Raw genomic sequence first — 23,583 nt, 5'->3', positions numbered from 1 at the left:
CTGACTTGCAGAAGACGTGAGACAATGAATAAGCGCTGTTTTAAGCTGCTAAGCTTTAGGGTAATTGTTGCACAGCAATAGATAACTAACATGATGATCGAGCTAGGATTTGAAGCCAGGTCTGTTTGTTAACATTCTGGGTTGATTCTGCTGCACCAGGCTGCCTTTCTCTACCTCTGCCCTCTAGCCCCGGTGTGGAGGAGCTACTGGCAATTTGTGAGCCCTGTAGCACCTCAGCGTCCAGCTCCAGGGCTCACATATGCAGTGGGGGTTGCAGGGGACAGCTACATAGCTCAGCCTGGAGGCTGGTGAGAGAGCATTGGACCAGGAGACAGGCTATCCACTTCTCACCTGAGCTTTAGCCTAATGAGGCTTATGACTCTTCAGGCCTCCATTTCTCTGTGTCAGCAAGGTTGTTGGATGAGAACATCATTAAAGTTCATTCCCACTGGCTCTTCTGAGTTAAAGTTGGATCCTCAGGCTACAGGAGGCCCTTCTAGGCAGGCCCAGCTCCAGGATGAGTGTGACATCGCCTGGAGGGGCTTGAGATTTGGACAGAGGTTGTGGGAAGCTGCCCTGCTTGTTTCTGGGGAGGGCAGTTGTGCTTGAGCCCCTGGTGGGGTCCTGCCTTGGTCCCTGAAATTCCTATCTAACCACCATTTCCTGGAGGTCTTTCAGTGACCTTTGGGTTGGGGGAAGCCCACCAGAGTGGAGGCTTTGTTCCCAGAGCAAAGGGCAGGGGCAGTGGGACTGTGAGTGTGTGTTGAGAAGGGTGCTAACTCACTGGGCTTCAATAGGGAGCATTTATTATGTGCAGGGGGATGTGATAAATGGGGGCCCATCCTCCCTCTGTCTTAGTTCATTTCCCTGGCCCTGGGGTGATTTATGCAGTTGCATTTATTGTCCTGCGAGGCTAAAACAGAAAAGTTATCCAACTTCTTTCTTCCTCTTCTTCCCTTGCCTTTTTCCATTTCTAGGCAGGGGCAGGGGTGAGAGGAGGTTTTTACCCTCTTCTATAAATTATAGCTGTGGACATGAAAAGATGCTCAACATCACTAATTATTAGAGAAATGTAAATCAAAACTACAACGAGGGGCTTCCCTGGTGGCGCGGTGGTTGAGAGTCCGCCTGCCGATGCAGGGGACGCGGGTTCGTGCCCCGGTCCGGGAAGATCCCACATGCCGCGGAGCGGCTGGGCCCGTGAGCTATGGCCGCTGAGCCTGCACGTCCGGAGCCTGTGATCCGCAACGGGAGAGGCCGCAGCAGTGAGAGGCCTGCGTACCGCAAAAAAAAAAAAACCAAACTACAATGAGGTATCATCTCACGCCGGTCAGAATGGCCATTATCCAAAAATCTAGAAACAATAAATGCTGGAAAGCATGTGGTGAAAAGGGAACCCTCCTGCACTGTTGGTGGGAAAGTAGATTGATACAACCACTATGGAAAACAGTATGGAGGTTCCTTAAAAAACTAAAAATAGGACTACCATATGACCCAGCAATCCCACTACTGGGCATATACCCTGAGAAAACCATAATTCAAAAAGAGTCATGTACCACAATGTTCACTGCAGCACTATTTACAATAGCCAGGACATGGAAGCAACCTAAATGCCCATTGACAGATGAATGGATAAAGAAGATGTGGCACATATATACAATGGAATATTACTCAGCCGTAAAAACAAATGAAATTGAGTTATTTGTAGTGAGGTAGATGGACCTAGAGTCTGTCATACAGAGTGAAGTAAGTCAGAAAGAGAAAAACAAATGCCGTATGCTAACGCATATATATGGAATCTAAAAAAAAATTGGTACTGATGAATCTAGTTGCAGGGCAGGAATAAAGAGGTAGACATAGAAAATGGACTTGAGGACATGGGGTGGGAGGGCGAAGCTGGGATGAAGTGAGAGTGGCATCGACATATATACACTACTGAATGTAAAATAGTTGGCTGGTGGGAAGCAGCAGCATAGCACAGGGAGATCAGCTCGGTGCTTAGCGATGACCTAGAGGGGTGGGATAGGGAGGGTGGGAGGGAGGCTCAAGAAGGAGGGGATATGGGGACACGTGTATGCATATGGCTGATTCACTTTGTTGTGCAACAGAAACTAACACAGTATTATGAAGCAATTATATTCCAATAAAGATCCATTAAAAACAAAAATTATAACTGTGGATACTCACACAGTCTTCTCTGCTTTCTTTGAACTGCATAGAGTCCCTGGGGTTCAGAGAGACCTCCTTTAATGCTCCAAGGAGGCAGAAAAGCAGAGGGCTTAAGAGTGTAGGCTTGGAGGCAGACCACTGTGTTTGAATCCTGGCTCCACCACTTACTAGCTGTGTGACCTCAGGGAAATTCCTTAACCTCTCTGAACCTCAGTTCTGTAGAATGAGGACAATAGTACCTTATCTCACAGAGTCGTTGTTAGTACTGAATGTGACAGAGTATGTAAAGGGCTCAGCATAGTGCTGGCACATAGTAGGCAGGCAGTAAATGCTAGTGATGATGTCTATTCACAGCCCTGAAATGTCACTAGCCTTAAGTCTGCTGACCTTGAACTCCTGGCCACATGAGGCTGCTGGTCCAAAGAATTTCTCAAGCTGGGGTCATGGCACCACTCACTAACCAATTATTAATTCAGTCACTTAGGCATACGTTTGACCAGCAGGTGGTAAGCCTAAGTCAGGCTCTAGGCTCAGCTCTGGGCTGTGTGTGTGTGTGTGTTTGTACATGCATATACGAAGATGTGCCAGAGACTCAGTCTCCCAGGGAGGCAGCCTTGCTCTAGGGGCTGGGGTAGCAGCCTGAACTGGACAGAGCAAGGAAGGCATGATTAGTTCTTCAGTAGGAGTGGTGCAGAGGGGTTATCAGAGAAGCCAGCCCTCCCCTCACTGCAAAGCCTGCCTGGGGGGGATTTATTTAAAATGCAGTAGGTCTACCTACTGTAGACCACGCCCTGCCTTAGGCACTGAGTGAGGATTCAAAGATAATTCAGACCCTGTGGTCTCTACATTTGGGTGGTCAGGCCCCCTCCCGCTGAGACATCAGCAAGGTATCCTTCCTGTTGGAGGAGATACTTTCCAACCCATCCTTTGCTATGTGGACTAAGGTGGAATGTGCTTACTGTCTGGGGCTGGGGGATATTTCAGATGGGGCAAGACCAAGACAGGGAGAGCAGTTAGGTGACTACTGTGTTTGTCCAGGCAAGCAGTGACAGGGGTCCAGAGAGGCAGGTGCTGCCGGTGCTCTGCCCGTGCCCCTGACACTCAGCATTTCAATGTGCGGGGATCCAATGGCTGTCAACTCCAGCTTGCAACCTGGGACTCTGCCCCAGGGCTTTCTCTGGCTCCTGGAACTGCTCAGCCATCTCAGCAGGGCCAGAGAACACTCTCTACTAATCACTCAGAGTGAACTCACTCACTGGGCGGGATTACCCTGAGGTGTGCTCTACATTGTCTCCAGACACCCGTCCCCACCCCTAGTTGTCCTCTGTGGTAACCTGCTCATAACACATTCTGTATTGGCTTCCTTCCTCCCCTGTTTCCCAGCCCCACACTCCTACTGATGCTCCTAAATAAACATCTTGCCCTCAAATCCTTGTCCCAAGATCTACTTCAGCGGAGCCTGACCTAAGACACATGGCCATGGAGACAGTGGGACTTGTAGTCAGACAGATCACAATGTGACCTTGGGCAAGATGCTCAGCCCTCTGAGCATCAGTGCCCTCCCCTGAGAGCTGGGGGTGGTGATAATGCCATGAGGGGTTTTGAGAATTCAATGATCGAGTGCTCCTGACCCACGGAAGATGCAAAATAAATGGGAGCTATTATGATTGTTATCTAATTGTGAAAAATTGGAAAACAATCTAGATGTCCAGTTATTAGCACAGTGTCAGTTGGGCTGGAAAGGGGGTGGTGGAAGGGGAGGTGGGTGGGAAGCTCTTGAGACAAGTCAGGTCCAGATGTGAGAGTGGAGGAGGAGGAGAGCTGCCTGGGCTGTTGGTTTCACATTGGTTTCAGGCCCCACAGGTCTCTGGGGGGAGTTTGGCTCCAGGAGGGATGTTCCTGATTTTTCAGAAGTGGTGATGAGGCTGGTGGGGGACCTGTGGTGCCGCACTGGCTGATAGTCCCTGAGGAATTTCCCTTTACGTCGTGAGCATCCCTAGTTTCAGAGTTCTGGTTCCCTGAGTCCACCTGCCACGGACCTGAACCCCAACACCCAGTCATGGAGCCTCATCTGATTGTCTTTCACCCCACCCGCTTTTGTGCCCAACCTTCACTGGGAAGTATTTATTACATATCAGTGTGATAAATGAAAAGTCATATTTTACTGTGAATTATCCCCAGCCCATGCGAAGCACAGATCTATAGCCTGGAGAATTATTAAGTGCTTACTACAGGAATGCTATAAAATCCTCATCATTTTCCCCACCAGCCTCTCCCACGAGGGAATGGGGAGAAAAGGGGACTGAGGAGAGAAGGGGCAGCTGCTTCAGTGGTGGGGAGGGGGATAGGGAAGCATGCCTGGGCGGACCAGTTGGATTGCTCTGCTCAGAGAAGCCACCCTGGGGTGGGATCCTGGGGTTCCTGGCTTCCTGTGTTTGGCTGTGACCTTGGGTAAGGTTCTGGGAGGCCTCAGTTTCTCTATCTATAGACAGCAGCCATGGGCAGCAATGGTTTTGGAAGCTGTAAGCCACAAGCTATATCTGATAATGGCTGATAACATAAAGTTTAGTACTGTAATGAAATAAAGCCTACGACAAAGTGAATCTGACTCACATTTCACGGAGCTGCTGAATTAATTGTACGGTGTCGAGAGCCCATACAGTTTAGTTTTTTCTCTGATTGGGAGCCCCCATTATCAACCAGGATTGCAGCAGGAAACAGATGGCACCCTCTCATTAGGATAATTCCAGGAAGGTATTAATAAAGGCACAATTTACAAAGGTGTGGGCAGGGTGTAGGGAAGCCACAAGGGATAGAGCAGTGCCTCAGGGCTAGGAACAGCTATTCCCTGGCTATACCCCTCCCTTGGGCTGCGAGAACGGGGAGAACGGAGCAGAAATCAGAAGCGAGAGGTAGCCGGGTGTGTGGTGCAGGTTGCTCCACGGGGAGCTGTGACCTTCTGTCTGGAGGTCCTCAGGCCCAAGGTGGCCTTGCAGGGAGGCAGTGTGGGAAACAAATACTTGTCCCCTCTCCTATGTCCTGCCAGGGCTCCCACTGGCCAGACCCAACCAGGAGGCAGAGAGAGTCAGGCGGTGATGGGGTCCATGCTGGGATGAGGGCAGGGTGAGGATGGAGAGTGGATCTGAGCGGGGAGCGGAAGGGACCCAGCCAGCCCTCCATCGCAGCCAGCCGCTGCTTGAATATTTCTTTCAGGACAGGGAGCTCACGGCCTCCCTGAGGTCCAGCTGTTGGGCTGCCCTAATTACTGGGGAGTTCTTCCTTCCAGCAAACTCAAGCAAACTCCCTATCAGTCCTCCCCATTTAACAATGAATGCCAATAGTTACTTGGCTTTGTGTGAGAGGTAAATGGTAAACAGTGTGACTACACTAGTATCAGTTTGCTTTGCATGACCTACCACATTTTTACAGCATTTTATCTTTGCTGATTCTCCTGTATCTATAACCAACAATGATGCTGATGCTTCCACTAATTCTATGCACTACCAAAGGCTCTTGGAGGTCTGTGCTGTCACCTCAGTGCACTGGCTGAAAGACTAATAATTAGAATGAGGCTGATGTTTCAATTTGCAAAGTTCCCTGTGACCTTGTGTGAACTCCTGCTTCCCTTTATACCAGGCATGTTTTCTCCTTCTGGCCCTGAACCTGAACAGCACTTGCACAAGGTAGACCAGACATCCATCTCGACTGAAGCAGGGAAGGGGGACCATGCATGCAGACAGATCGTCCCTCAGACCATGTGAGGTCCTTGAGATTTGTGAGGACAAGGGAGGGGCAGGGTGTGTGCCTTCACAGTTTCTTTTTCCTGGCACCTTCTTCCGGGCCACTGCTGCCTAAAACCCCACTTTCACTGACTCAGAGGATCTCAGGAATGAGAGGGACCTCAGAGGTCTGGCTGTTTTTCTGATGCAAAACCCTTGAGAGCAGGCCAGGAAGGTGGCCCAGTTTCTATTTGAATACCTCCAGGCACAGGAAGCTCACTATCTTACAAGTTAGCCTAAGGATGTTTTAGAAGCTCTGATTATTATGCAATCAAGGAGAGTCCTGGCTGTTTTTAGGGTTTTACTGCTAATGACAGGGGAAATAGAAGAGGGCAAAGAGAGTAACAAACACTTGACCCAGGCCGGTTACTACTGTGGCTTCTGCTCAGTCTTTCTTATCTTTTTCTCGGAGAAGGGCCAGGAAGGCCAGTTCACCTTCCACTCCCTCCTCAGCCTGGAGCTCAGGCTTCCCATCAGATCAAGAGCTCCACGGGGCTCCCCTCCCGAGAGCTCTGCACTTGGTGGTGACCTGGATTAACCCTCCAGGCTGCTTCTCCCGTCACCCTGGCCCCTGCTCCGTGCCAGGCCCACTTCTCTCTCTGAGGCCTGGCTTCCTCTCAAACCTCCCTAGCTTAGTCCTCCAAATTCGCATCTCTTCTGGGACCCCCAGCTGCTCCACCCCCTCTGCTCTGTGCTCCATCAGAAAGCCATGGGCTTCCAGACCAGACCCTTCACTTCTGGGGGCTGGAAAGACCTCTGGGCTCTGAGGAGACTGGGGGGCAGAAGATGCAGGAGGCTGGGCCCCATGAGCTAGTCTTTTTAATAAGTCCTTTGTCCTGTCAAGGAAGCATGGTCTTCCTCCCCATCCCACCCCACCCCCATCCTGGTGGAGCCCTGCCACCCTCCATCCTCTGCCACCACTGCACCCAGGTTGCTGGCCCATCTCTTCTTCTGCCCACACCACCCTGCCAAAATCCTTGATGTGTTTACTGCATTTAAAAAAAAAAAAAAAGAAACTTTAAAAATTACACAGATAATACCTGTTATTGTAGAAGAATTAGAAAATATAGGTAAGTGTAAAGAAGATAAAAGTCATCCACAATCTACTGCCCAGAGATAACCACTGTTGAAATTTTGGGTGCATATCCTTCCAGACTTATATAAAGATATTTTTCTCCTTCCAAGAATGGCATCATACCATACATGTTATTTTGCAACCTGCCTTTTCACTTGAAACATTTTCCCACGGCAATAAATATCCTCCCCAGCACTGTGGTTTATGTCTGCACAGTGTTCCGAGTGTGCGTGGCTCACCACTGGGGTTTTAATCCTTAGGGTGCTGGGGAGACTGCCCTCCCCTCCTCCATGTGTGGAGTGCACCCTCCTCCCTGGTCTGTTGAAAACTGCCCTGCTGCCCTCTGGCTTTCCCTCTTGCCCCATTTCTAGGAGCTCAGACAGGACTTGGTTTGGGAAGTGTTCTTATTCTCCCCACCTCCTCCCTCCCCATTTGCCACTCATCCTTCTTGCATTCATCCTCTATCAGTGCTGCTGTGCAGAGGTTGGCCTGGGTTCTGCTGCTCTCCTGGGACCGTGGTTGGTGTTTTGGCAGAGACTGGGGGCCAAGTGCTATTGGAATTTTCAGCTAATAGAATTTCTTACTCCCCCTTCCCTAAATGTTTGCCAGTCCAAATTGCCCCCATCTTTCAAAGGCTCAGGTCAGAAGCCACCTCCTCCAGGAAACCTTCCCTCTCCTGAATACCCACTGTATTTTGTCTTTACTCTTATCCTGGCTCTGCTACTTACTAGCTATGTGACCTTGGGCAAATTAGTGAACCTCTCTGTCTCTCAGTTTCTTCATCTGTGAAACGGGGTTAATACTAGCATCTATCTCATAGGGTTTTGCCTGGTAAGCAGTAGGTGCTCCATCACTGTTAGCTGTTAGTATTATTATAAATCTTAGCTTCTTTCCTAGACTGCAGTCTCCCTGAGAGCAGAGCCTGTGTCTTTCTCAGTCATCTCTTGGTCTCACCTGTGCTTTCCACCCCCAGGACCTAATTCAGGGCCTGGAACCTACTTAGCATGAATCATTTGTTGCATACATGAGTTCAAACCCAAATCCTGATTTTCAGACAAGGAAACTGAGGCTCGTAGAGGGGCCATGGCTTACCAGGGTCACAGAGCAAGTTGGTGGGGAAGCCAGGGGTCCTTTCTTTTGGGCCACTGCCCTTCCCACTGAATCTTCTCTGCCTGGCTGGCCTCCGCACTGACAGATCCTATCTTCTTTTAATAGCGGTTAGCTGTGTACGGAGCTATTTAAGAATATTCTTTCTGAAGGTTCTGGTGGCTGGAGAGCTTCTTCTAAGAGCCTGACTCTGTGGTCCCAGGAGGCTAGGCACCCCTCCCACCCCAGCATCCCCCCATTTCCATGATCCCCTCCCCTGAGTCCTCTGCAGGTATGGGAATGGGATGGAGCCCTTGCCCCTTACCCCGGCTCCAGCTCCAGGCCCTCCCCTCCGTCTCTGCACCTGTCTCCTGGCAGCTGAGGGCTATCATTAGGGGACACAATTAGACTGCACACTTCACTACACACAGTGGTCATGAGCCAGGCAGCTGGGGGCAGGGAGCCCAGCCGGGCTGTGGGCACATAATGGCATGGCAGAGCTGGGGTGGCAGGGAGAAACTGTGCTGCCTAGCCCAGGGGTGACTGAACTTCCTGGAGGAGGCTTGAGGTGTCCCATTGCTGGCCTTCCAGGTGTCCAGCTCAGAGCTGAGGGGACCAAGGGGTGGCTGGGCTCTGAGAGCCTCCTGGGAGCAGGGCAGGTGGTGTGTAGTGGGAGAGGGGCAGTGACCTGTCGCAGCACCTTGGGCAGTGACTGCTCATCTAGTTCCTTGAAGGAGAGCCCTAGCCAGCCTGTATCCTGGGTCTCTGAGCCTGATGCCAGAGATCCCTGTCAGTGGAGTAATCCCATGGAAAGAACGTGTGCTTTGGAGTTTGTGTCTTGGTCCTGTCATTTCCTTGCTGTGTTATCTTGGGTAGGTTATTTGACCTCTCTGTACCCCAGTTTTCTCATCTGTACAATGGGGGTAACAATAGTATGACTTCATAGGTCTGTGGGGATTAAATGCAGTTATTCGTGTACCTAGCAAAACCTCAGCAAACCTTGCTTTTCTCTCATATCCTTTTTGCTTTTTGGTACTTCCCTTCCTTCTCAACAGAGTAAGAGCCCTTAGGGCCCAAAGGAAATCATAACTGCCAAGTTCTCAGGGCGCTGTCTACAACCTGCCTTGCCACCCTCTCCCCTGAGCCAGACCATGGTCCGAGAGTTCAAGCCCCTTTGCTTCTACTCTCTGCTGGCACTTCCCCCAGGGGCCGGGCTGCTGTCTTCCTGTTCATTCTCCCACGAAATTAAAGATTCCTCCCTAAGGCAAATGCCCAGTTTGGGGAGTGTTGGCTGGCATTGGGGGGCCATGGGAAGACCAGACTAGCATGCTGAGGTGGAGAAAAGGCTCCGAGATGAGTCTTCCTAGCCAGCCCCTCTCTGTGGTGTAGACCCCCAACCAAGACACACAGATGTGGTCAGCACTTAGGTGGCCAAACCCCTCCCTTTATAGGTGGAGGTAGTGGAGGCTGGAGGACGCAGTGACTTGCCCAGGGTTGAATAGCACAGTGGTGGCTGAGCTGTGACCTGGAACTAGTTTTCCCGACTCCCAGTCTGGAGCCCCTGCTGCTTCTTCATCCAGCATCCTCTGTGTGTCTCCTGTTGGTCTCAAAACCCTGGGAGGATTGGGAAGTGGGGTCTCAGCCTTAACCTTGACCTCTTGCTTTGGGGGACTTGACTTCCAGGGCTGCGCTTAGGGTGTGGCTGGTGAGGCTGTGTACTGAAGTGGACTTGGGTTGCTTGAGGCCCACCAGATTCAAGGCTGATGGCTTTTCAAAGGTGGTGGGGGATTTCTTGGGAGTTCTTAAATCCCTCATCTCCTGGAGACTGTCAGGGGTGTAGGGAGGGGCGGGTGTTTAGGCAGGAGGGTGCTCAGTGGTTCCTAAGTCCTGTGAAGCCCGGCTGATACTGCAGAGTTTCATCTTCCGTGTCTCATTCCAGTTCAGAAAACATGAAGATGGCCCCCACCTCCTTTGCCCCTGCCCAAGCTGGGGAAGCAGAGGTTCCCAGGGGAGAGACTTAGCCAGATTCGGCACCTCCCTGACTGCGTCAGGGGCTGGGAGGGGCATGTTCTATTTCACCACCTCCATCCTGGGAGCCACTGGCCTTAACCTTTGCTATGTAGCAGGCCTAGTGCAGGGATCACCCTCTAAGGAGACTTAGCAAGAAATAGAACGTTTAGCTCTGATGAACTTGTGCGTTGCGGAAGCTTTGTGTTTCAGAGTTCAGTGCTGTTTTAATTTTGAATCACATATGGTGGGTAAGGGTAGGGCACCGGTATCACAATCCATTCAGTGCTTGGTGCTTCCAAAGCTCTCACTCTGACTCTGAACAGATCCATTTGAGGATCACTTGACAGCTATGGATCCTCTTTCCAGAAAATTACAAGTATGTACAAACATTTGGCAGGTACTTTCAGACTTCACAATGTCCCCTTGTTTAGAACCTTTGAGTTAGAAGGTATTGCTTCCCCTGCTTTCTAAAACAGGGTGATTGACCTGCCAAAGGGATAGAGTTGGGGAAGCATGCTTTCTGTCCTTAGGAGTGCCTGGATTGATGGGGGAGACATGTCCTGTCCTGGGGGAGATCCTTGTCTGATGGGGGAGACAATTAGCACTCTCTACGAGTTCCTGGGCTGTTCATTGGATGAAGAGAAGTAAATGATTATGAAATGACCTAAACACATTGGGGGCTGAGAAAGGGCCCAAGTTGTAGGGCTGGGCAAGAGATGAGCATAATCTGGGCAGACTTCCTGGAGAAGGGATCGAGGCTGATTCAAAGAGAGATAAGAGGTAGGGAAGTCAAAGGGAGGTGGTGGGATGGGTGTGTGTCAGTGTGCATGGCCAGGTGTTGGTGCAAAACTGAACCTAGCCGAGTTGCCAAAAAGGGCAAGATGCACCAACACATCTGCACTGATTTACAGGGTTCACCTTTAGGAACATCTGCTCGTTTTCTCCCCTGACAAAGGAAAAGAGTTTCAAACATAAATCCTGGAGTGGCTTGGGTGGATTTTTTCCACCCCCCTCTTCCTGATTGCAGGGCCTGAGGGTGTAGAAAATGCGTTGTTTTGTGTTTATCACAACCAAGCAGAGCTTGGGGTGGCAGGCCTGACAGCTTGGTCGTGTGGAGGTGACATACAGAGGTTTGGGAGAGGGCCTCGGAGAGGAAACTTGGCATTTGTCCTAAAAACACAAAGTCACACTCTTTATTTCTTATATCTTTATTTGCTGCACGGGGATAGCTTGCTTGCAACTTGCTCCGCTGTGGGGACATGAAGCATGGGCACGGGGAGAGAGGGAGGCTGAGGGCTGGCTCACCTGGTCATCCCCAAGAAGAAGAAGCCAATGGCCCGCCTCTTGGGTTAGGCCTTGATGGCGGAGCCGGCCGGTGACCCCTGCTGTCCTGTTTTTTTCCAGGACTGTTCTGTTGCTTTAAGATTCTTCTGACAGTGGAATTCTGTGCTGCTGTGGAATCATGATCAATGCTAGGGTCTTTGATTTAGGATTGGGACAATCCAGAATTATTTCCTAACTCAAGAACTTTGAGATTAAAAAAAAAAATGAATCACAAGTTCTGTAGGATTCCTTCACCCTGTAGAGATGAGAAAGGATCCATTTCTTTCCCACATTCTGGAGTCCCCTCCAGGAGGAGGGAAAGGGAAACCTCTTGGGGTGCAATCTGTGGCTGGGAAGGGGGATAACCCAATTGTACTTAATTCTTCTTCGATATCCTCTTGAGAGAGGGAACCCCAGAGTAAAACCCACACCCAAACACTTTCTTCTCAATTTTGAAATTCATCGCATGATTCTTCCATCACGGAACCCATTATTTTCTTTGTAACTCACCAAGTGAAAATTGAGAATGTCTGGTCTCTCACTCTCTATCCTGGTCCCCATGGTTGGGACTGCTGATAGATTTCTGGTGCATTAAACTTGGTTTCAAGTTCCCCACTTGAGGAGTTATGGGGAGCATGGTGAGGGGGCCTAGGGAGGATCACTCATCTCATCGCTGAGCCAGCCTCATTGTTAGAAAGTCCACTCCCTCTTGCTATAGTACACCTCTATTCTTAACAGTACTATGAAGCAGTTACCTCCTAAATCCTTTATTTAAAAAGCCCATCATTTGAATACTTTTTGGAAAGTAACTATATGAGGTGAGAGACCAGGTTACGCTATAGTAACAATAGCCTGCAAATCTTTTTTTTTTTTTTTTTCCGGCACGCGGGCCTCTCACTGTTGTGGCCTCTCCCGTTGCGAAGCACAGGCTGCGGACGCGCAGGCTCAGCGGCTATGGCTCACGGGCCCAGCCGCTACGCGGCATGTGGGATCTTCCCGGACCGGGGCACGAACCCGTGTCCCCTGCATCGGCAGGCGGACTCTCAACCACTGCGCCACCAGGGAAGCCCTAGCCTGCAAATCTTAATGGCGTAACACAACTAAGATTTACTTCTAACCTCTGCAAAGTCCACTGGGAGTGTCCTCCAAGGGCCAGTTTGGCAATCTGTGCTGTTCCCATCTCAGCTCAATTCCTCCATCTCCCCACAAAGCCTTTTGGCCACAAGTGAGAAGAGACTGTGGGGCAACCACGTACCAGCTCTTCTTTGCTTTGCCCCTTTGTTACTTCTGCCCACGGTCCTTTGGCCAGAACTTGGCCTAGTAACTGCATGAAAGTTGGGAAGTATGGGGCTCCAGATGGAATGTTCCATGAGCACCACTGTCTCTGCCAATCTCCTTTCATACTTCCTCACGCTCAGGCAGCCTGTGGTGCCCCCAGGGGACTGGGCAGAACTGCCAGCCACTCTAAAGAGAAACTACTATGGAACAATCAAAGTACAGTAGTGTGGGCTCTAGGGAGCATCTAGATCTACCTGCTCCTCTTCCTCATTTTATAGATGATTAAAGTACAGCCCAGAGACGTTCAGGGCCCGAGTCAAGGTTGCACAGCAAGTTATCAATAGCTGCAGGGCTGGCCCCAGTCAGGGTCCCCAGGGCCACCTCGTTCAGCACTCCTATCCCTACACCCTCTCATAGCCTTGTCCCAAGGGGCAGCTTGGGAGGGCAGGTGGAGGCCTGAGAGCTCACTGGGGCTGTGCAGCTCGGGGTTCTAGGGCCCAGTCCTGGCCAGCCTCCGTTGTCTGACTCCATTCATCCTCAGTATGATGGCCAATTAGTTAGCGTGCGCCATTATGCGGCCTTAACAACTACTTTAGATGCAGCCAACACGGGCGTCATGTGGCAGCTGCGATGGACGACAGCAGCAGTTGTAATTAGCAGAGAAATCGGGAAGGACAAATGTGAGGCTTTTATAGTCAAGCAGACCTCAGAATTGAAATAACTCTGCTAATTGTGCTTCGTGTCCTTATTAACATGACTTCAGTTAGTAAATAATGAGCCCCTCTCGGCGAGTTTCTCTCCCCATCGTCTTTGGTGGCTGAGAATAAGAATGAAAAGAGCGAACCCTCATTTATTGACCAATGACTGTGTGCCAGGCACGATTCTGACTGCTTTATGTGTGTCAACTCATTTGATTCTCAAGAAACTGAGGCACCGAATGGCAGGGTTTCTTGCCCAAGGTCCTGCAGCAGTAATGGAACAAGTGGTCAATTCTCTTAACCCCTGTGTTCTGAGAACCAAGCTAGGTCTTCCTGTAAGGCGGGGGTTTTGCTCCTGGCATCCTGGAGATCCCAGGGGAATGTGGAGAGAATTCTGGGGCTCTGTGAACTTGGATGCGAAAAAGTAACATCTTTATTTTCCCTAATCTTTAACTGCAATTGAGTATTTCCCTTTATTAAGAATGTAGGCAACGACCCACAGTAGAATTAGCAGTACTGGGGATTTGTCATCAATAGAAATCATAGGCATTTTCGTATCATATCACCATTGTTCTAATATCTTGAAAAACAATTTTTGCTCAGCACTACTTCCTGCCACTAGGTCTTATCACTTAATGCATTGATAAAGAGCCTCATATATTATTAGAAGCACACATTTATTTTTAAAAATCTTTTGAAAATAACAACTATTTTGCTATAATTGATTTCCTTTGCAATTCTATATACTTTGTTTTATGCTTTTAAAGGTGGGATCCCATGGGCTTCACCAGACTGCCAGAGGCAGGCAACCACAGTGCAAAGAAGGCCACGGACTCCTCTGAGAGGGTCTCTCTGAGCCTCACTCACTTGCTCCAGAAACCATTTCACTGAAGTGAGCGAGTGAGACCCTGGTGGACGCTCTTCCCACTGTGTATGGAGCTACTGGCAATTCCTTGAATGTGCCAATGCTTTCTCTTCCATACCTTTGTTGCCCCTGCCTGATCTGTGGCAACCCTACCCCACCCCATCACCTGGCTTCTTGGGTTTATTCAAGATACTGGAGAGCAGTACCTCCACCCCCATCCGGGGAGGCCTCCCTAGTCTTCCAGGCCAGCTTAGGTGGCCTCCCTTACTTCCCCAGAGTAAGTAAGGGTAGTATTTATCGCATTAGATTGGCTTAAAAAAATTAACTATGATGGAGCACTTTGGAGAGGCAGGCTTTTGGCACACAGGGTGCTGGCTAGAGGCTTGGCTCTGGGAGCTATGGGCACCTGCACAGCTTTCTCCTCTGGATGAAGATGTGGCTCTATTAGTGCTGGGTTAGCTTTAAAAAGAATCTATAGAGTGTTTGTGAATGCCCTGAAATGAGTCCAAAGATGGTCATGGCCAAGGGTCTGGATGGTGCCCTAGCCCCCTGGGCATGAATGGGCAGTGATGTTGCTGGAATCCGAGGGCCCTACCTACCTACCTTGAGGTCCCTGGGGACCTCAAGGGCCAAGGTCATACAAAGTGCTGAGGCAACTGCTTCTACTCTGGGCAGCAGTTCATGTTCCTCATAATGTGGGTGTTGACCTCTTCCTGCCAACCCATAGCCTGGGGAGATGCTGCAAACACCCCCTGCTCCAGTGGCTGCAGGCTCTCCCCTGAACACCTTGCGTGGAAGAACGCATTTAATCCTCCTAAGTCCCCTAGAGGCAGCACTGTTATCTTGATTGTGCATATGAGGAAACTGAGGCACAGAGAGGTTCAGTGCCTCATCCAAGATCACACAGTGGTGGAGACGGGAGTAAGATCCTGGCGCTCTGATTCCACCGCCAGAGCTCTGAACACCAGACCTGTCGCCTCATATGTGAGACACATGGTCCAGAAGGCCTTGTGTAATTCAGAAAGCTGCATAATTTAAGGCAAATCCTGACAGAGGTTGGTAGGTGTTCCTGTTTATCCGCTAAAGTGGCATTGCTGTGTGGTGAGCATGCAAGCGTAGTTTACAGTTCACTGCCAGCTTCAACATTCTTCATGCTTAAGAAAAATGTTTGAGATACACATTATTTCAGATTTTGCATATTAAGTGAGATTTTCTTAATCTCTTTATATCATAGTGTCAAATTCACATAATGCAAAATCTCATCGAACACAGGGACACCGTGCTGCCAAGGGACTTCGGTTCTAATCTGTTGAGGGAGGCTGGGCTGTGAGCTGCTCCTGGGAAGGCGTGTCCATATTCGTGCATGTCCCCATGCCTAGCACAGTGCCTGGCACCCAGCAGGCACTCAGCAGAGGGCTGCTGGATGAACACAGTCTAAGTTAAAGCAATGCAGTTCTGTTTGTTAGGATTTCTATTTTTGGAGAGGAGCTGCCTTTAAGGTTATACTTCTTAATAGTTTCGTTCACCCTGGATTTACCACCTTCTTCTTTTTCTCCCTTAAAAAAGGGAAATAGGGAATTCCCTGGTGGTCCAGTGGGTAGGACTCCTCACTTTCATTGCTGAGGGCGTGTGTTCGATCCCTCATTGGGGAACTAAGATCCCACAGGCCGTGCAGTGAGGCCAAAAATTAAAAAAATAATAAATAAATAAATAAATAAGGGGAAGAGACGTCAGTAACTGATAATGAAAAGGGGCAGGGATGGGGAAAAACTAAAGGATGTGCAATAGGGCAGGTGCGCCATCCTAAAGAACGGGCTTATATGTTCAGGGCATGGGCGTGGCTTATGTATCAGCCAGGGTATCTGCAGCAATGGAAACCAATTCCGGGCAGCTAACAAAAAGGGGATTTTATTTAAGTTTCATGGGACCTCCCTGGATCCTAAGGAGGTGGACAGGCTAATCTTGGGGACAGCAGGAACGCAGTAGCTCCCATGGAGTGGGAAGAGGACAGAGAGTTGCCCACTGCAGGCCAGCTGGGTCAGGATGCTCCACCAGAGGGGACCCTCCACCCTTGCCCCCAATACACACAGTTGGGGGCTTCCTAACAGGGAGGTTGGGCTAAAGGGAAGGGGATATGGGTGCTGGTGTACAAAGGAGACATGTGTCCACCACTTGCATCACCAAATAATCATTCTGGAGGGAACCATGAAGGTCATCTGATCTCTCCTGTGTCATAGATGAGGGAATTGAGGTCTTGGCCTCACTTCCAGGTAGTGACAGAATCAGGACCAGACCCTCCTCTCCTGGGTGCTCTCCCCAGAGAGGGGGCAGAAATGTTTTAACACTATAAAGGGCCTTCAAAGCACCATCAGTCTTTATCATGATGGGTCAAAGGCCCTCCTGCCAATATGCCTTGATGGGTCCTCCCTCCGTCTCACCCCAGTTCTCTCTTAATCTAGAGAATGTAGTATCTGGGATAGCTCTGGAAGTGCAGGGACAGACTCCTGGTCAACACTTGGGGGCTGATGGATGGCACTGTCACACCTGACTGGGGGTTGGGATGTGGGACTGGGGATGCAGCCACAGTGGCCCCTAGCCAAGGCCACCCCTGCCATGTTTCCCAGTGAGCAAGAATTAAGATAGGAGGAAAGCCCCGAAGGAAAAATATATGAAGAGGAGGCATCTCAGAAATGTATAAACCCTGCGTTGGTGTGGGAGTGGCTTTCGGAGACATTTTTATGTCCCTTTGTAGGGCTACCTGCTGTGGATATATGAATCCAAGATAACTTTTACCTCCAGAAGGATACAGCCGCTGCCTGCTGTTGCCAGTTCATTGGGCTTTATCCTGGGTGGGGAGGGGGGAAGGGAAGGGAACCATCTACCACGTGTCAGACCTCTCACTTAGGTAATCTCCTTTAATCTAGTATTTGTGCCAATCCTATGAGTCAGCTATGATGACCCCATATTATAGGTGAGGAAGCCAAGGCTTGGGCAAGTTAGGTGACCTGTGCAAGCCCCCAGCTGAGAAAAAGTGGGGCTCAGGGCTGGCCCAGTGACCCCAATTTACCTGGGCCTCAAGCAGGTATGTGTATTAGTCACGGTTCTCCAGAGAAAGAGAACCAGTTGGGTGGAGATATATTTATTATGTATAGTAAGTGAATAAATAAATAATATGTTTGTTTGTTTATCTTTTTTGAGGAATTGGCTTATATAATTATGGAGGCTGAGGTCTGCAGATGGCAAGATGGGGACAGGAGAGCTACTGGTGCAGCTGAAGTCGGAGTCCAAAAGCCTGAGAGCCAGGAGAACTGATGATGTAAGTTCCAGTCTGGGAGCTGCCAGGCTTGAGACCTAAAAAGAGCTGATGTTTTTGAGTCTGAAGGCTGGGAAAAACCAATGTCCCAGCTCAAGTGGTCAGGCAGGAGGAGTTCCCTCTTACTTAGTCTTTTTGTTCTATTCAAGACTTCAACTGATTGGATGAGACCCACCCACATTAGGGAGGGCAATCTGCTTTACTCAGTCTACCAATTCAAATGTTAATCTCATCCAGAAACACCCTCACAGACACACCCAGAGTAATGTTGGATCAAAGGTCTGGGAGCACCATGGCCCAGTCAAGTTGACCCGCAAAATTAACCATCACGGTGTGGCTCCAGGGAAAGTTAGAGGAGGAGGTCTTGGATCCCATTTCATTCCCTCTCTGCAGAGAACTTATTTTGGGGGAGTGAGTCAGTGAGAGAGAAGGGGGCTCAACCCTTCTCTCTGCCCTTTCGGAGGAGGACACTTACCCATTCCCAGAAGACAGATAGACCAACCCCACAGGTGGAAGCCAAATAAACCCCAATGGACATTAGTTCCCATTAGGCTCCTGCCTGGGGCTGAGTCCTTATAGTCAGAAATATGAGCCAAGGCTCCTGGAGAGGAAGGAGTCAGCTGGGGACCCATCATTTCTTACCGTGGGACTGCACCAAGCCTGCAGCCCTTGTCTCCATCACCCTGGCAGTGTTGTCATAGGCCCAGTGCTTGGACTGGGAGCTGAGCCTGACTGGTTTCTGGGAAAGAGACTGCGGGCCTCCTACAGGCATTCTCTCCTCTTTCTCAATAAGAACCCAACACATGGCCACCCAGAACAAAGACTGCTTTTCCCAGATTCCCTTGCAATGAGGTGTAGCCATGTTAGCAAGTTCTGGACAAGGGAATGGAAGCAGAAATTGTATGTGCAATTTCCAGGATGTGTCCTTAAAGGGATGGGTCTTTAAGGACCTCTCTTCCCCTGTATTTCCTTTCTTGTGGGCCGCAGTGCAGATGTAGCACTGGGGCAGCCATGCTAGGCCCTGAGGTGGACTTAGGAGAGAGGCTGTGGAGCAACAAGGTAGATGGAACTTGAGTTCCTGACACTGAGAGCACCACAGCAACCCTGGACTCCTACCTGGAAAGTTTTAGCTAAACCCATTCCTGTTTTTGTAGGCCCTCCTTTGCTGTGTGACTGGGGCAGTGGCTCAGCCTCTCTGGGCCTCTGCTGGTTGTTGATATTGATAGCTGCCCATGCAGGGGGTCAAGGGTGAGCAGGCAAAGATTTCAGCTCCAAGGAGACAGAGCGCAGGAAGGCCTGAGGCCTCGGTCCTTGTACCAAGGAGAGTTCAGCATTAGCTGTTTGGGAAGAAGACGGTGTAGTAATAGAAGAGGCAGTTTGGGAAGGGTCAACTCTTGGCTTTGCTACTTGCCAGTCAGGTGACCTTGGGCAAGCTGTTTCCTCTGAACCTCAATGTTCTTGTCTGTAAAATGAGGACAATGGTACCTCCTTCACAGCTTGTTCAAGGATCAGAGACAATGTTTGTAAAGGGCCTGTGTGAGGAGGTGAGCGGTAGCTGGAATTTTTATCATTGGCTTGAGGGTCCAGGGACCTAGATTTTTGTGTGTGCCTTTGTGATTGTGGGCAAGTCTTGTTAACTTTCCAGACTTCAGTGGACTCAGATGTAAAATGGGGGGAGGTTCTTTCCGGTCCTGATATTCAATCCAGTCCTCCTTGCCCTCATTTTACAGATCATAAAACCAAGGCTTAAGTGGCAGAGACAGCTTGCTGTATACCCCCTCCACGGTGTGGGGAAGCAGCTGTCCCCACGGGATAGCACTTCCCAGTATGCTTCTCACAGATAGAATGTGACCCGAAGGGGTGTGCGCCACTTCTGGGCCCAGGCGGTTAAGGCATCCATCCTTTCTCTCCCACCTGCCAGCCACCCACCCTGGCCAGGGGGACCTTGGAAGCTGCCTGTTGAGGATGGCACAGCCTCCCTCAGCCTGGCCCAGTCAGTGACGGTGGGGGGCTTGGTCGGTGCACCCTCCTCTCCCCACTCCCAGTGCTGCTTTGGACTTTACATGAGCAAGAGGAACACTTCTCTGAGATTTCAGGCTTTACCTGTTGTGGTAGCTAGTGTTATCTTTTTTTAATTTTGGCTGTGCCACTCATCACGTGGGATCCTAGTTTCCCGACCAAGGATCGAATCCGTGCCCTCTGTAGTAGAAGCGTGGAGCCTTAACCACTGGGCCTCCAGTGAAGTCCCCAGTTAGTGTTATCTTAACGAACACACCCAAGAGGTAGAGTGACTTGCCCAGCATCTACGCCTCCTCCTTGATTCTTGGTGGCATCCTGTGTGACAGTCTAGTCTTTTCGATTAGTTTGCCAATTCCATGAGAGCCAGGACAATGGCTCACACTCCTGCAGGCTTGTGACACCCAGCACCAGTTGCCTCTCATCCACTCCACGTGGATGACCTGCAGGGACCAGGCACCTGCTAATAAAGACGTGTTGATTTGAACTGAGCGTTGATTTGAACTGGGCGCCTTGCCTGTATCCTACCATGCCGAGAACTGACCTCACAGATCAGCCCTCCCAATCTCTAGAGTCCCCGGGGTGTGAGCACCCCAAAACAATAGGCAAGGGAGCAGTAGATCTAAACTCTTGAAAGAGGGAAGGCTGAATAGGGCAGGAGCCAAGGCCAGGCAAGTCTGGGAAAGGCATATGTGAAACAGGGGCGATGATACTTTGTCGAGTTGAGGATGGAGATATGCACTGAGACTAGAGCACTGATCAGAGTACAGCTCTGCCCCCAACTTGTGTGTGACCTCACAGAAGTCCAAGGTCGCTGGAGTGTTGGTGACAGGAGCAGAGACTGCAACCCAGGCTCCTCACTCCAGCCATGGATGGGCTCTTTCCGGACGGCTCCTCTCTCTCTCTTCCCTTGAAGCCTGGACATCTCTGATTAGGATGCTAACGGAGGAGGGGGCTGAGGAAGTGAGGGAGCTGCAGAGCAGGAGAAATACTGGGGACTGGGGAGCCAGTGGCTAATTAAAGCCTCCATGTCAAAGAGGAATGCCAAGTAGGTAATTTCCATGCCATTTGAATAATGGGAAAACAGTTACCATTTCTCAAGTTTGCTTGTTGAAAAGAGAGAGGGGGGAAAAGAAAGGAGGGGGAGAAGATCTTGGCTGGAGGGGCCTCTACATGCTGCTGGGGGAAGATGGGGGTGGCACGGAGAGCACAGTTGCTCCAGGGAGAGGAAGGGAGGCAGGGAACAGCGGAGGACAATTTTCTGCCTTTCTCTCAGAAGGTCCTGTGAAGTTCCTTGAACTAGGAAGCTAGGGGAGAGGGCAGCCAGGCAGAGTGGTGGTGATGTCTTAGCAGAGTTAAGGGAAGCCCTCCTTATGGGTGCATTGCACTTCACAGTTTACATCCTTTGTCCCACTGGATCACCACGACAGGCTGTGAAGTAAGCAGGGAAGGGAAGATGATGATTATTCCTATTTTAGAGGTGAATAACTGAGCCCCAGAGAGTGGGAGTGAAGTGCTCAAGGACACGTTTGTTTATTTATTCATTCATTAATTCAACAAAACACTTTATTGGAGAAAGACAACGTGCCAAGCCCAGTGCCATGTGATAAAGGCCTGTGGATAAGGAAGGCACAGCCTTGCTCTCAGAGAGAGAGAGAGAGAGAGATGGAGAGGTGAACTGTATATCACGAGGTGCTGTGAGTACCAGGGGCAGTTGCCTGAGACAGTTGGGTGCTTCCCAGAGGGGCAGCCATTACAGTGAGGTTTCAGGCAGGAGTTTGTCAGGTGACTAAAGGGAGGAGCCTATGCCTGCCTGAGGGAACAGCATATGCAAAGGTGTGGAGTCCCAGGAGGGCTCTTCTTGTCCAGGGAATAGAGAGAGGCCCAATGTGAGAGGATGGTAGGGATCGTGGGGTGGGGCAGGGGTGGGAGTTGTGGCTGGAGGGCTTGGTGGGAGGGGGATGAGACCACGGGCCAGGCCCCAGATTGTGGAGGGCCTGCACACCTCATTAGGACATGTGGACTTGATCTTCAGACCATGGGACTCCAGGGACCCTAGGGACCTTCAGACCATGGCTGAGGAGGTACTAGTAGGACACAGATGGTCACAACTACTGCTGTCTCTTTGCTGGAAACCAGCCCTAATAACCCAGCCTCCCAGCCCAGGCCCCTGAGCTCCTTCAAGTCCTGGGACCTCATGAATAGAAAGCCAAGCTGTGGGGTGAAGGGTCCCTGCTGTTCTGGCCTGTTCCTTATTGTATCAGTTACATATCAATGCATAACAATTACCCCAAAACTCAGTGGCTTAAAAAGCAAACAAACATTGGGACTTCCCTGGTGGTCCAGTGGTTAAGATTCCATGCTTCCACTGCAGGGGCATGGGTTCGATCCCTGGTCGGGGAACTAAGATCCCGTACAGGTGCGGCCAAAAAAAAAAGAAAAATTTTTTTTTATTATGTCTCACAGTTTCTCTGGGTTAGGTGTTTGGGAACAGCTTAGCTGAGAGCTTCTGGCCCCAAGCTTGTTAGAGTTAAGATGCTGGCCCAGGGCTGCAGCCATCTGAGGGCTTGACTGGAGCTGGAGAGTCTGCCCCCAGATGCCCCATTCCAAGACGGCTCATTCACATGCCTGGCCAGTTCATGCTGGTGTGGTTGGGAGGCCTCCGTTGCTCACCACGTGGACTTCTTAGAGAAGCAGCCTGCTTGAGCATCCTCACAACGTGGTGGCTAGCTGGAAGTGGCAATGTCTTCAGTGACCTAGCCTCGAAGTCACACCGGGTCATTTTGTCATATCTGCTTCGTCACACAGCGTGGGAGGGGACTACATGAGGTGAGGATCTCAGGAGGCGAGGACCACTGGGGTCCATCTTGGAGGCCACACACCATACCATCCTCCAGGGAGGAGCCAGCAGCAGTCCTGTAGCAGGGCTAAGAAAGCAGGGCTTCCCTAGAGAAGGAGGGGAGGGCCTTCCTACGTTGTTAGGACAGGGCAGGTCTCAACCGGCTCTGCCTCCAACTTGCTCTGTGACCCTGAGCAGTCTCCCAGTTTCCCCGGGCCTCTGATTGCCATCTCTGTGATGTGGGAAGAGCTTGCTCTACTTTGCAGGGCTGGGAAAGCACAGAGGATCCAATTTCTGAAGGATAGATGAGAATTGCAGATCGTGGTGTCTTCCCTCTTCTCATCCTAATCCCGTTTCTTCACACAGTCAGATAATCAGTTTTCCCAGTAGTCTTTGCAGCAATCAGTTTGTATACCTACCCAAATAAGCACCATTTTTTCTTTAAGCTAACTCTCAGCTCTAAATCTCCGACGGGCTTCCGTGCAGTTAAAGCAGTGTGGGGCTTCCCTTTCCTTCCCACACGACCACATGGCTCCCTGGATTGTTTGGAGCAGAGGTAGGGCCCTGTGTCAGCTCTGCTCACCTCTCTCACATTACCCTGAGCTCTGGGTGGCCAACACTCAGAGCTCAGGACAGGCCAGCTCTCCTCTCCTCTCCTTCTCAGCTTCCCTTTGCGATGGATGAGGGCTTGGTGGGGAGCAGGTGAGGATGTCAGAGCCAGAAGGGACGTTGGGGACATTTTACAGATAAAACTCAGAGAGGACCAATGAGAGCCCAAGATCACACAGCAAGTAGGCAGCAACACTGGGCCAAGAACCAGGTCTCTCAACTCTCATGCAGGGCTCTTTCTGGTCTCACTGCTGGACATGCCCAGGAGGTACTCTGACTGGTTATTCCAGGTGGGCCCTGGGCCACTACGGCTTTGGCACCCCCATCTCTGGGAGAGGCAGGGCAGGTGCCAGGGTGGCATGGAGTGAGAGTGCTATCAGAGTGGACCAGCCGGACCCATGCTTCATTGGCACTGTGGAGGTGGTATTTACAAGAGAAGAATACGCAGTGGACCAAACCTTCAAAGACTCATGTTCCATGGAGGAACAGAGCAGGAAGTGATCAGAAAGCTAGTGGAGAACAA

This window comes from Pseudorca crassidens, chromosome 19 (genome assembly GCF_039906515.1).
Source record: "Pseudorca crassidens isolate mPseCra1 chromosome 19, mPseCra1.hap1, whole genome shotgun sequence".
Classification (NCBI taxonomy): domain Eukaryota; kingdom Metazoa; phylum Chordata; class Mammalia; order Artiodactyla; family Delphinidae; genus Pseudorca; species Pseudorca crassidens.
This window is presented reverse-complemented; position numbering follows the sequence as displayed.